At 35.4% G+C, this 12,955-nt stretch overlaps 1 pseudogene; it reads right to left on the bottom strand.

Moving 5' to 3' along the window:
- Positions 1-3,326: 3,326 nt before the first annotated feature.
- LOC100596533 lies at positions 3,327-6,855 on the bottom strand (annotated as a pseudogene).
- Positions 6,856-12,955: the final 6,100 nt, after the last annotated feature.

Genomic DNA, 12,955 nt, shown 5'->3' with positions numbered 1-12,955 from the left:
ACATTAATCTAAATATCTGTTATAATAAATACCTTGTCTATTAATACTCATTCCCTTTGATAAATATCATTAGAAAAAATTTGCTGTAGAACATTATATTTGAATATATGTATTTAACAGTGATGTTAGCATTATTATTGTAATTTTATTGCCAGTTATTAAAAGTATGTCCATGTGTTTACACTAAGCATATGTTTTTCTATTATGAATATCTTTCCTTTTCTTATAGAAATGATAAAGAATCCCTTGGATATCAGATCTTACACATTTAAATATGTAAAGATTACGATTTGATTCCAGGAGTTGGAGTTAAACATTTGTCTAATCGTGTTTTTACATATTTTTGGAGAAAATCACTCTGATCATCCTGAGATTGTTAGAAATATAGAAATTATAAGTAGATACCAGACATAAAAACTGAATAAACTAGAACTGCACGCTTTACTGTTTGTTCTTAGAAGTGTTTCATTTCTAGAGAAGCATCCTGCTGCTGTGGTTATCTTTTTCAGAGGTTGCTCAAATTCCATGAGGACTTCTTTTGGATAGCTTACCACAAAGATTACATTCTCTTTGGAGTTCAGATACCATACATCAAAACACTGGAGGTTTTGCAAGTTTTCTCTCAACAGGGGAAATATATCCCCTACAAACTAAAGGCAAAGTCAAAAGAGCAGTAAACAACTTTCTAACTTTCTTCTCTTGGCTTCCTTCATTAAAAAATATAACTACACTATGCTCTCCTTATAGTATGCTTCATTATTCACACTAAATCAATGACATGAATGTTGTTAAGTATGTAATTACAATAGGCACATTCTTATATTTGCTTGCTTCTTCTTGGTTTATGGCTTGCTTAAATATAAGCAAGAAATAATCTTGTTTTTGAAACAAATATTTTCTAAGTTTAATTATTGCATGTTTCAAAGTAGACAAATATCAGCCTTTCTGGAATAATATAATAGAAGGATATAAACAAAAGCAAATCACATGTTTACTTTAGCTAATTGTGCTGTATCCTCTTATGTTATATTTTACCTTCTCTTGAAAATAGGGAACATTCAAGTTCTAGAATTGATTTATAACCATGAATGATTATAACAAGTGACTGTCCTCCCCTTGAGTTTTATTGCACATACCCAGTTTGAAAGAGTTACAGTGATTGTTTCCCAATATAACTGTATTTTATCAAGTTCTTTTATTTCTAGTTATGATCTTGGTTTTTTATCTAATTTTTAATTTTGTTATATAAATTTATAACTCATATTTCCATAATAAGCATGCCTGCTTATTTCCCAATGTCCTTTATCCTGTTAATTGCTTTTAATCTTAATTTCCACCTTGTCTTATATTAATACCACTATACTTGCTTGCCTTTTGTTTGCATACACCTGTTATCTCTTTGTTCATCTTTTAATTTTAACCTTTAATTCTTACCATGCTTAGGGTGTCTTTATTGCAAAGATCCTTTAGGATTTTTTTAACCTTAAACTGATTTCTGTGTTTTAATGGAAGAATTTAATCCATTAACATTATATGTAATTAGTGATATACTAAATTTTTATTTTACTTCATATTTATTACTTATTTTATTGTTTTCTTTTTTTCACTTCATCTTGTTTGCTTCTGTGTTCAAAGTCTTCTTCATTACTCTTTATTTTCCTTGGTAAATGGAAATACTGTACATTTCCATTTATTAACACTTATACTCACTTTCCCTGATGTCATAATCAAGCACTATGCCCCAAATGTTTTCCCATGACAGATGCTCAAATTCCCTCAAACACAAATAAGATGGAGCTTTCCAATATTCTAATTTCCAGTACTCTCATTCTCCACTCTCTTTCTTCATTTTGGAAGATACTGTAGTAATTTATTTCTTCCCTTCCTTTCTTTGCTTTCTCACTCTCATTGTTTTGCTTTTGTGAAGATAGTCTAGCACTAATTCCTCTTAATGATAGATCCCTTCTATTTTAAAAGTTCTTCTTTAGCTTTTCTACTTCTTATTTCTATGCATTTCTTTAGCTTTTCTACTTCTCATTTCTATGCAGTCTATATTTGTCCATAAGCATATCTCACAAGGTTTATTGCTCACTTCTTTCCTCTAGTTATTTCCTCATCTTAAAATCCTCATTATTTTTCATTTGATGTTTGCTTAGAATTTTTTTTCAGATGTTTGTCTCAAGTTTGGAGTATGATGGCAATATATACTCTAGGAATTCTTTCATGTCTTCAAATATTTTTCTTTTTCTCTGGCAGATAAATAATATATTTTGGTCGAAATCTTTCCCTGCCAGTAATATATCAATACTGCTCAACTGTTTTCTAGCTTCCAGTGCTGCAAAAGGAGATGCACTTTGCCAGTCTGAATATATATATATATATATATATATATATATATATATATATATTTCCTGGGTAAAGATTTTGTTTTCTCTCTAGAAGCTCATGATATTTCCTTTCAACCTAACACATGTTATTATGATTTTCATTATTGTGTATCTAGCCTACAATTTAGGGAGATTTTTGATCTACAAACTGATGTATCTTTGATCAATTTTTATTTCTATTATTTGTTTAACTATTGCCTTGCCATTTATTATTATTATTATACTTTAAGTTTTAGGGTACATGTGCACAACGTGCAGGTTTGTTACATAGGTATAAATGTGCCATGTTGGTGTGCTGCACCCATTAACTCGTCATTTAGCATTAAGTATATCTCCTAATGCTATCCCTCCCCCCTCCCCCCACAACAGTCCCCAGTGTGTGATGTTCCCCTTCCTGTGTCCATGTGTTCCTATTGTTCAATTCCCACCTATAAGTGAGAACATGCGGTGTTTGGTTTTTTTGTCCTTGTGATAGTTTGCTGAGAATGATTGTTTCCAGCTTCATCCATGTCCCTACAAAGGACATGAACTCATCATTTTTTATGGCCACATAGTATTCCATGGTGTATACGTGCCACATTTTCTTAATCCAGAAAATGTGGCACATATACGCCATTTTTATTAGCACATTTTTTTTTTTCATTTGTGCTGCTTCTGAAACTTTTATAGTTCATGTTTTAGGGCTCCTGAATCTATACTCCAGTCCAGTCTCTTGATTTTTGTATTATGATTTCTCTATTTTTGCACTGTGTTTTTCTTTTCTTTTCTTTTCTTTTCTTTTCTTTTCTGCTTCAAAAAGCTTTATTTCCACTTGTTCCGAGGATTGGGAGAATGTTCCAGGGTAGTTCAAAAAGCTGCCTAGTGGCTGCATGGAGGCTTAGGCAGAAGCCCTGTTGCTCTACGAGGGGCCCTTCAGAAGTCGCTGGGCGCAGTAGGCTCCTAGTCGTGCTTGAGAGTGAGCCTTTCGAAGAGATATTCACCCAGCCCAGCCTCTGGGCTAGCTAGCTTATGGAGATTGGTCAGGTGGTCACTCATCTTCTTGAGGAGTTTCACTTCCTTATCTAGGAAGTGACTCTCCAGGGAGCAAGAGAGATGGGATTCTGTGTGGGTAGAACCGAGGGTATGAAGATCCGAAACGGCCTGATTCAGTTTTTTCTCCAGGCTATGGTGGCTTCCGTGGCATCCAGGGTTTTATTTGTACTCATCTTGAGCTGGCATCTGGATGTCATGGAAGAGAGCGCAGCTGCCATGTTGGCTTTGCATTTTCAGGAGATGCTCTGTGCCCTGGCGCTTCTCCTCGGCCGATTCGCCAAAGTGACCCATACCTTCCAGAGACACATTATTGCGGTGGGTATAGAAGACCAGGCAGAGATAGATGTAAGAGGCCCACAGGTGCAAATTGACCAGGCGGTTGATGGTTGCCTCAACCTCCGTGGAATAATTTTGATGAATCTGGGAGCTCATGGTTGGTTGGCAAGAAGGAGCTAACCACAGAAACGGTGTTGGCTGGTCCCAGAAGCAGGGGATGGCGGAGAAGATGGTCCCGGAGGTTGCAAGTGGAGAGGAGATCCCAAGGTGGTCAGAGGCTGGAAGAAAGAGAGTCCCTGGATCAGTTCCGTCCAAACATTGTTGAAGCAAGACACAGATCTCTGGACCCTCTGAATGGGCTGCCAATGTATTTCTTTCTTTTTTGAGACAGAGTCTCGCTCTGTCACCCAGGCTGGAGTGCAGTGACTTCCGCCTCCTGGGTCCAAGCAATTCTTTCTCAGCCTCCTGATTAGCTGGGATTACTGGCACACACCACCAGGCCCAGCTAATTTTGTATTTTTAATAGAGACGGGGTTTCACCATGTTGGCCAGGCTGGTCTTGAACTCCTAACCTCAGGTAATCCACCCGAAGTGCTGGGATTACAAAGACTTGAGTCAATGCGGCCGGTTGATATTTCTTACCCTGGATCTTCTGGGTCACTAGTCTGTTTCACCAGTGACTATCCTCTCCTTAAATTTATCTCCTAAGACTTTATGTGAAAAAAAAAAAATCATAGGTTTCTCAATCACCAAATATCTTATATGTGGGTGTGTTATGTGTGATGTACTTGAATATCTTTAAACTCTTCTGGTAGCCACATTCTTTAGCACTTCTGCTTCTCTGAATGTGTTTTATTATTGTCCTGCCAACTCTTTTTTGATTTGGCTGCTGAGTCCCTTGGAAGAGCTATTACTTTTGTTATTGCTTTCACTTGTTTGTCTCAAGTCTAGCTGTTGGAGGTTAAAACAAGCAAACAAAACAATCCCATAAATGGATTTATGTTGTATAATATAAATAAAGAGGCTATCAGTCATATGATAAAGCACTTGGGGAAAACCTTCAAATTTTTCAACATTCTGAACTTACCAAGCCTCCAGAGCAGGAAAGGTCTGGCCACTTATTCTGCTTCCTCCTGACATTTTGGGGGACAAAATGGATTTCCACTTATGTGGAAGCTGATATCACCCTTTTCTTGGTGAATCTCCTAATCTCTGCCAAGATTTTCCACAATTCAAATATGTACTATCCCTTACTCCTTGGTGTTGACACTGCTCTCTGTGTTCTCAATACTTGGACAGCCTCTGGGGAAGAAAGTTCAGTACCACTTCTCTCTTTCACTGTATGTTGGAACCTCAACAGAGTTCCTGGCCTCATTTGAAAAATGTCTACCTAAAAGATTCAGAAGTTGGTCCCGTATGTCTTCAAAACTAACAATTTAAAGCTTTAGTATTTTTGCCTTGATGCACGTATAATCAGAATAATTTTTATTAACTGGATTCGATTGATAAAGTGATTTTCCACATGTGGTTTTGATGATCATAAAGTTTCATATCCTTAGAAAAGAAATTTTAAAGCCACTAATAAAAGCTGAATGGATATGGAAAAAAGGGTCTGTTATGGGTGAATGGATAAAGAAAATGTGGTATATATACACAATAGAATCTTGTTCAGCCTTTTAAAAAAGGGAAATCTTGGCCAGGCACGGTGGCTCACACCTGAAATCTCAGCACTTTGGGAGGCTGAGGCAGGCAGATCCCTTGAGCCCAGGACTTCAAGATCAACCTGGGTAATGTGGTGAAACCCTGTCTCTACAAAACAATACAAAAAGTAGCCAGGCATGATGGTATGGACCTGTAGTCCCAGCTACTGAGGATCGGGGGTTGGGGCTCAAGTGGGAAGATTGCTTAAGCACAGGAGGTCGAGGCTGCAGTGAGCTGAGATCATGTCACTGCACTCCAGACTGGGAAACAGAGAGATAGAAACCCTGTCAAAAAAAAAAAAAAAAAAAAAAGACATCTTGCAAGCAACAACATTAATGAACCTGGAGAACATTATACCAAGTGAAATAAGACAGGCACAGAATGACAAATATTGAACTTTTTGTATGTAGAATCTAAAAATTCAAACTCATGAAAGCAGAAAGAATGGTAGGTCATGGTGGAATGGGGCAATATTGGTCAGAAGGTACAAACTCTCAGTTATAAGATGAGTAAGTTCTACTGTATTGTTTAATTGAAATTTGATAATAGAGCATATTTTAAGAGTCCTCACCGGCTGGGCACAGTGGCTCACACCTGTCGTCCCAGCACTTTGGGAGGCTGAGACAGGCAGATCACCTGAGGTCAGGAGTTCAAGACCAGCCTGGCCAACATGGTGAAACCCCATCTTTACTAAAAATACAAAAAATTAGCTGGGCCTGGTGATGCACACCTTTAGTCCCAGCTACTCAGGAGGCTGAGGCAGGAGAATCACTTCAACCCGGGAGGCAGAGGTTGCAGTGACCCAAGATGGCACCACGGAACTCCAGCCTGGGCAACAGAGTGAAATTCCAGTAAAAAAAAAAAAAAAAAAGAAAAAGAAAAAGTTCTCATCACAGGCATAAATACACAAAAAAAGTAACTATGGATATGTTCATTAATACGATGGTGGTAATCATTATGCAATGTATACATATATCATCATGTTGTAGACCTTGAATATATACAATCTTTGTCAATTTTTTAATTAATAATAAGAAAAAAATAAGATGGATGCAAAGTACCCATGGTCAGGGCTGTTAGTACAAGTTGCACTCTCCCTCATAACATGTTCTAGTAAGTATTGTAATAAAAGGTTTCAGAAGAACTCCTTAGTAGTTGGTATAAAGTTAAATCTATCTACCCAAAAGAAGACATGTGACAATGGTAAATGAGAGGTCTTATCAGCACATTATTTGAATTATGAGATAGATCTGATGTAAATTAAGAGTTACAAGTGCCCTCTTTTTTGTCTTACATAGATGAAAGCAACTTACATTACCTTAAATGCCAACCTGCTCCTGGAGACACATGCTTCCTGAAAACGAGATTACTTAATGAAGTACTTGACTACTCCATTCATGACAAGTGCATTTGAAAATGTTGTAAAATAGCCATAGATTACAGACCTCATCACACGCATGGCCATTAATGCAATGAGACATGACAGAGCATGAAATGTGCAATATTCATTCACATTGGGAGCTAAGTACTATCAGTGCATCCATGTGTGAATTAATACAGTATAACACACTCGTGGCCATGGAATGTCACACAGTGATGATGATTGGGCTTGTAAAACGCCTTAATCAATATTATTTGAAAAGAACAAGTATATGCTGTCACATTGATGACAAGGTTTAAAAGTGTCCAGCTAAATACATTATGCTTCACTATAGTCAATAGTCCATTAATCCCATCAATTGTGTAATTATTTTGAATTGTTTTATTTGAGGTACATTTCACTTCTGAAGTCTTATATGAATAATAGCACATTGGAAAAGTAAATTAAAGTCAGCAGCATATCTTTATAACTTCATATCCAGAAATGTAAGCACAGTAAAAATATAAATGTGATTATATTCACTTTTATGTATTTAGGGACACAGATGTACTCTATTGGTAATTTTGCCTGTCTGTCCCTCTTATATTTGTCCCTTCTTTTTCTTTAATAGCTATGTCCCCACAATCTGTGTATAAGTGTTTCAGTCATTTCCATATTTAAAATTTACCTTCTTAGATCCTGCATGCCTCTCCTTCTGTTCACAGGAAATATTCTCACAGTTTCCATTAACTGTTAACCACTTCTATACATTTACTCCATTATCAACTGACAACAATCAGCTGCTTTCCTACCACCCCTACTCCCATCTCAAACCCCAGTCTTAAGCTATAATTGTTTTAACAATTATTCTCAATAATTCTCAATTAATTATTATAAAGACCATTTTCAATTCCATGAGTCTTGCTTGATCTTTCTTGTGTTTGACAATTTCTATCACTCCCTTCCTGATTTTCATTACATTACTTTTAATAGGCTCCCTTCAATATCTTTGGTGATTTCCTCTCAGCATTCTTCTCTTCCTCTTCATATTCTGAAACTATTCTTATTTCCTAAGATTGTGTTCTTGTCTTTTTTATTATTTTTAGATCTTACTCTGCACTCACCTGAGAAACTTTTTTCACACTCTGAGTTTCCAGTGCTCATAATTCAAGTGTCACCACTAGCTTACACTTTTCTGAGCTGTAATCTCATATATATCTACTGCCTACAATATTCCTCCACTTATAGAATCCTCAAAGTCAACATGGCCCAAATAATCTTCCATTTATCATCCTGCTTGTGTTCCAATAATCCCTGTTTTATGAATGGTTTCAACATTAGTTCATTTATCTAAACATCATATGTAAAAGTTGTTCTGGCTTCCCATTTTCTCTACCTTCTGAATTATACATGTGTCTCTATTGATTACTTACTAAACAATGGGAATATTATTAGTGGATTTATGCTTGTACTTGTCAATATATGATTTTTTATTAGCTCGGGATGTCATAAATTGGTCCTTCATATTCTCAGAAGTATCTTTGCAGTAGTTTTTCTTTCGATATTTTAATGTATTTTTAAGATTTTGTGAGACTCAGTATGTTAAATAAATGTAGTGCTCTATTTAAGGAATTTCATATTACATTCTCCTATAGTATAGATATATGCTTTGTGTTTAAAACATAAACAGAGACAGAGTTGGAGCAAAATGGCAGAATATAAGTATTCACCAATTGTTCCCACAACAAAGGCACTAATTTAACAACTATCTATATAGGAAAAAAAAACACACACCTTTCTAAGAACCAAAATCAGATGAACACTGACTCATAGTACTTGGTTTTAACTACATATCACCAAAAGATGCACTGAAGAGGTAGAAAAGACAGTCTTGAATGGCAGGTGATCAAAAGTCTCAATACAGTAATCCAGAGAATTATCCTGAGTCTTCCCCAAGACCTTTAAGGTGCTACCTACAAGTCTGCAAGGATCACAACTTTACTGGGCTTGGGGTGCCGTATAAAGTAGATACAGTTTAGGTCACAACACCCAAGTCCTTTCAGATATCTGGAAAGCCTTCCTAAGAAGGAAGGCTACAATAAGTAGATAACTCTTCAATGCCCAGAAACTGAAGAACATGTGTCACTATCAATGCTATACATGAAAACATGACCTCACCAAATGAGATAAATAAGGCTCCAGGGACCAATCCTGGAGAAGTAGACATATATGACCATTCAGACAGAGAATTCAAAATAGCTGTCTTGAGGAAATTCAAAGAAATTCAAGATAACACAGAGAAGGAATTCAGAATTCTATCAGATAAATTTAACAAAGAGATAGAAATAATTAATAAGAATTACTAAATTCTGCAACTGAACAATGCAACTGGCATACTGAAGAATGTACCAGAGTCCTTTAATAGCAGAAGTGATCAAGCAGAAATAAGAATTAGTAAGCTTGAAGAATCTAAGAGTTATTGGCCTTATAGAAGATATAGATAAAAAGATAGGAGAAAAAAGTTTATTCAAAGGGATGTAACAGAGCACTTCCCAAACCTAGAAAAAGATATCAATAAAACAAGAAGACGATAGAACACCAAAAAGATTTAACCCCAAGAAGATTATCTCAAGGCATTTAATAATCCAACTCCTAATGGTCAAAGATGAAGAAAAGATCCTAAAAGCAGCAAGAGAAAAGAAAGAAATAACATACAATGGAGCTCTAATATGTCTGACAGCTGACTTTTCAGTGGAAACCTTACAGGCCTGGAGACAGTTGCATGACGTATTTCAAGTGTTGAAAGAAAGAAAGAAAAAATAACCTAGAATAGTATATCCGGCAAAAATATCCTTCAAATGTGAGGGAGAAATAAAAACTTTCCCAGACAAACAGAAGCTGAGGGATTTCATCAACACTAGACTTGTCATACAAGAAATGCTGAAGTAAATACTTCAATCAGAAAGAAAAGGATATTGATGAGCGATAAGTAGTCACTTGAAAGTGCAAAACTCACTGGTAACAGTAAGTAAAGAGAGAAACACAGAATGTTCTAATACTATAACTGTGGTGTGTAAACTACTTTTATCCTAAGTAGAAAGACTAAGTGATTATTATCCAAAATAATAATTACAACAACTTTTCAAGACATAGAACAATAAGATAAGTACAATAAGATATAAATAAGTTAAAAAGAAGGAGTACAAAGTTAAGGCATATAATTTTATTAGTTTCATTTTTTTTGTTGTTGTTGTTGTTTACACAGTGTTAAGTTGCTATCAGGTTAAAATAATGGGTTGTAAGATAGTATTTGCAAACCTCACGATAACTTCAAAGCAAAAAACACACAACAGATACACAAAAAACTGGAAAAGCAGGAAACTAAATCATATTACCAGAGAAAATTACCTGCACTAAAAGACAAAGGAAGGAAGGAAGGAAGGAAGGAAGGAAGGAAGGAAGGAAGGAAGGAAGGAAGGAGAAAGAGAGAGAGAAAGAAAGAAAGAAAAGAAAGAACCACAAAACTAGCAGAAAACAAATAACAAAATAGAAAGAGTACATCCTTACTTGTTAATAATAACATTGATTATCAATGGATTAAACTCTCCAATCAAAAGACAGAGTAGCTAAATGGATTAACTTTAAAAAGAGACCCATTGATATGCTGCCTATAAGAAAGACACCTCACCTACAAAGATACACACATAGACTGAAAATAAAGAGATGCAAAGAAATATTCCATGACAACAGAAACCAAAAAAATAGGAGTATCTATACTATATCAGACAAATAGATTACAAGAGAAAACTATAAGAAGAAACCAAAAAGGTCACTATAGGTTTGGTTTTTTTCCAAATATAAGATCATATCATCTGCAAACAAGGGAAATGTGACTTCTTTTATTCCAGTTTGGATGCCCTTTATTTATTTATCTTGTCTGATTACTCTAGCTAGGACTTCCAGTAATATGTTCAATAACAATGGTACAAACGGGCATCCTTTTTGTGCTTCAGACCTCAGAGGAAAGGCTTTCAATTTGTCCCCATTTAGTCTGATACTAGTTGAGGGTCTGCCATATATAGCTTTTATTATGTGAAGTATGTCCTTCTATCTATCCCAGTGAAAAAGGGGTTAATTCAACAAGAAGGTATAGCAATGCTGGAGCACCCAGATATATAAAGGAAATATTATTAGAGCTAAAGAGAGACAGAGACCCCAATACAATAATAGTTGGAGGCTGTATCTTCCAGACATAAAATCAACAAAGAAATGTTTGTCTTAATCTACACTATAGACCAAATGAATCTAGTAGATATTAATAGAACATGTCATCCAATGGCTGCAGAAATTCAAAGGATTATTAGTGGCTACTCTGAGCAGCTATATGCCAATAAATTGGAAAGCCTAGAAGAAATGGGCAAGTTCCTAGACACATACAATCTACTAATATTAAAGCAGGAAGAAATCCAAAACCTGAACAGACCAATAACAAGTAATGAGATTGAAGCCATAATAAAATGTCTCACAGAAAAAAATATTTCTGGATCTGATGGCTTCACTGCTGAATTCTACCAAACATTTAAAAAAGAATAACAATTCTATTTAGACTATTCCAAAAAAAGAGAGAGAAGGAGAGAATACTTCCAAATTCCTTCTATGTAGCTAGTATTACCCTGAAACCAAAACCAGAGAAAGACATCAAAAAAAGAAAGCTACAGGCCAATGTCTCTGATGACTATTGATGCAAAAATCCTCAACAAACTGAATTCAACAGTATGTTAAAAAGATCATTCAACATGGCCAAATGGATTTATCCCTGTGATGCAAGGATGATTCACCAAATGCAAATCATTCAAAGTGATACATCATATCAATAGAATGAAGGATAAAAACCATATGATTATTTCAATTGATGCTGAACAAACATTTGATAAAATTCAACATCACTTTATCATAAAAATCATCAAAAAACTTGGGATAGAAGGACGTACTTCAACATAATAAAAGCTATATATGACAGACCCTCAGCTAGTATCAGACTGAATGGGGACAAACTGAAAACATTTCCACTGAGTTCTGAAACACAACAAGGATGCCCACTCATACCACTGTTATTCAACATATTACTGGAAGTCTTAGCTAGAGTAATCAGACAAGATAAATAAATAAAGGACATCCAAATTGGGATGGAAGAAGTCAAATTTCCCTTGTTTGCAGATGATATGATCTTGTATTTGGAAAAACCTAAAGTCTTCACACCTCAAATTATGAAACTATTACAAGAAATCATTGGGGAAAATCCCCAAGACATTGGTCTGGACAAAAATTTATTGAGTAATATCCCACAAGCGCAGGCAACCAAAGCAAAAATGGACAAATAGGATCTCATGAAGTTAAAAGCTTCTATGCAGCAAAAGAAACAATTAACAAAGTGAAGAGACAACCAGCAGAATGGGAGAAAATATTTTCAGACTACCCATCTGACAAGGGCTTAATAACCAGAATATATAAGGAACTCAACTTGATAGGAAAAAATCTAATAATCCAATCCAAAAAATGGGCAAAAGGTTTGAACAGACATTTCTATAAAGAAGACATACAAATGGCAAACAGGCATATGGAAATGTGCTTAACATCATTGATTATCAGAGAAGTACAAATCAAAAATTCAATGAGATATCATCTCATCCCATTTAAAATGGCTTTATCCAAAAGACAGGCAGTAACAAATGCTGACAAGCATATGGAGAAAAGGGAACTCTCATATGCTGTTGGTGGGAATGCAAGTTAGTACAATCGCTATGAAGAACAGTTTGGAGCTTCCTCAAAAAACTAGAAATAGAGCTATCATATAATTCAGCAATCCTACTGCTGAGTATATACCCCCAAAAAAAGGAAATCAGAAAATTGAAGGGATTTCTGCACTCCCATATTTGTTGCAGCACTATTCATATTAGTCAAAATTTGGAAGCAGCCTAAGTGTCTATCAACAGATGAATGGATAAACAAAATGTGGTATGGAGTACTATTCAACCTTATAAAAGAAAGAGATCCAGTCATTTGCAACAACATGGATGGAACTAGAGATCATTATGTTAAGTGAAATAAGCCAGGCACAGCAAGACAAACATCACATGTTCTCACTAATTTGTGAGATCTAAAAATCAAAACAATTGAAATCATGGACATAGAGTGTCAA

Source organism: Nomascus leucogenys, chromosome 12 (genome assembly GCF_006542625.1).
Source record: "Nomascus leucogenys isolate Asia chromosome 12, Asia_NLE_v1, whole genome shotgun sequence".
Taxonomy (NCBI): domain Eukaryota; kingdom Metazoa; phylum Chordata; class Mammalia; order Primates; family Hylobatidae; genus Nomascus; species Nomascus leucogenys.
The sequence above is the reverse complement of the archived record's forward strand: the minus strand, read 5'-3'. Positions and strand labels throughout refer to the sequence as shown.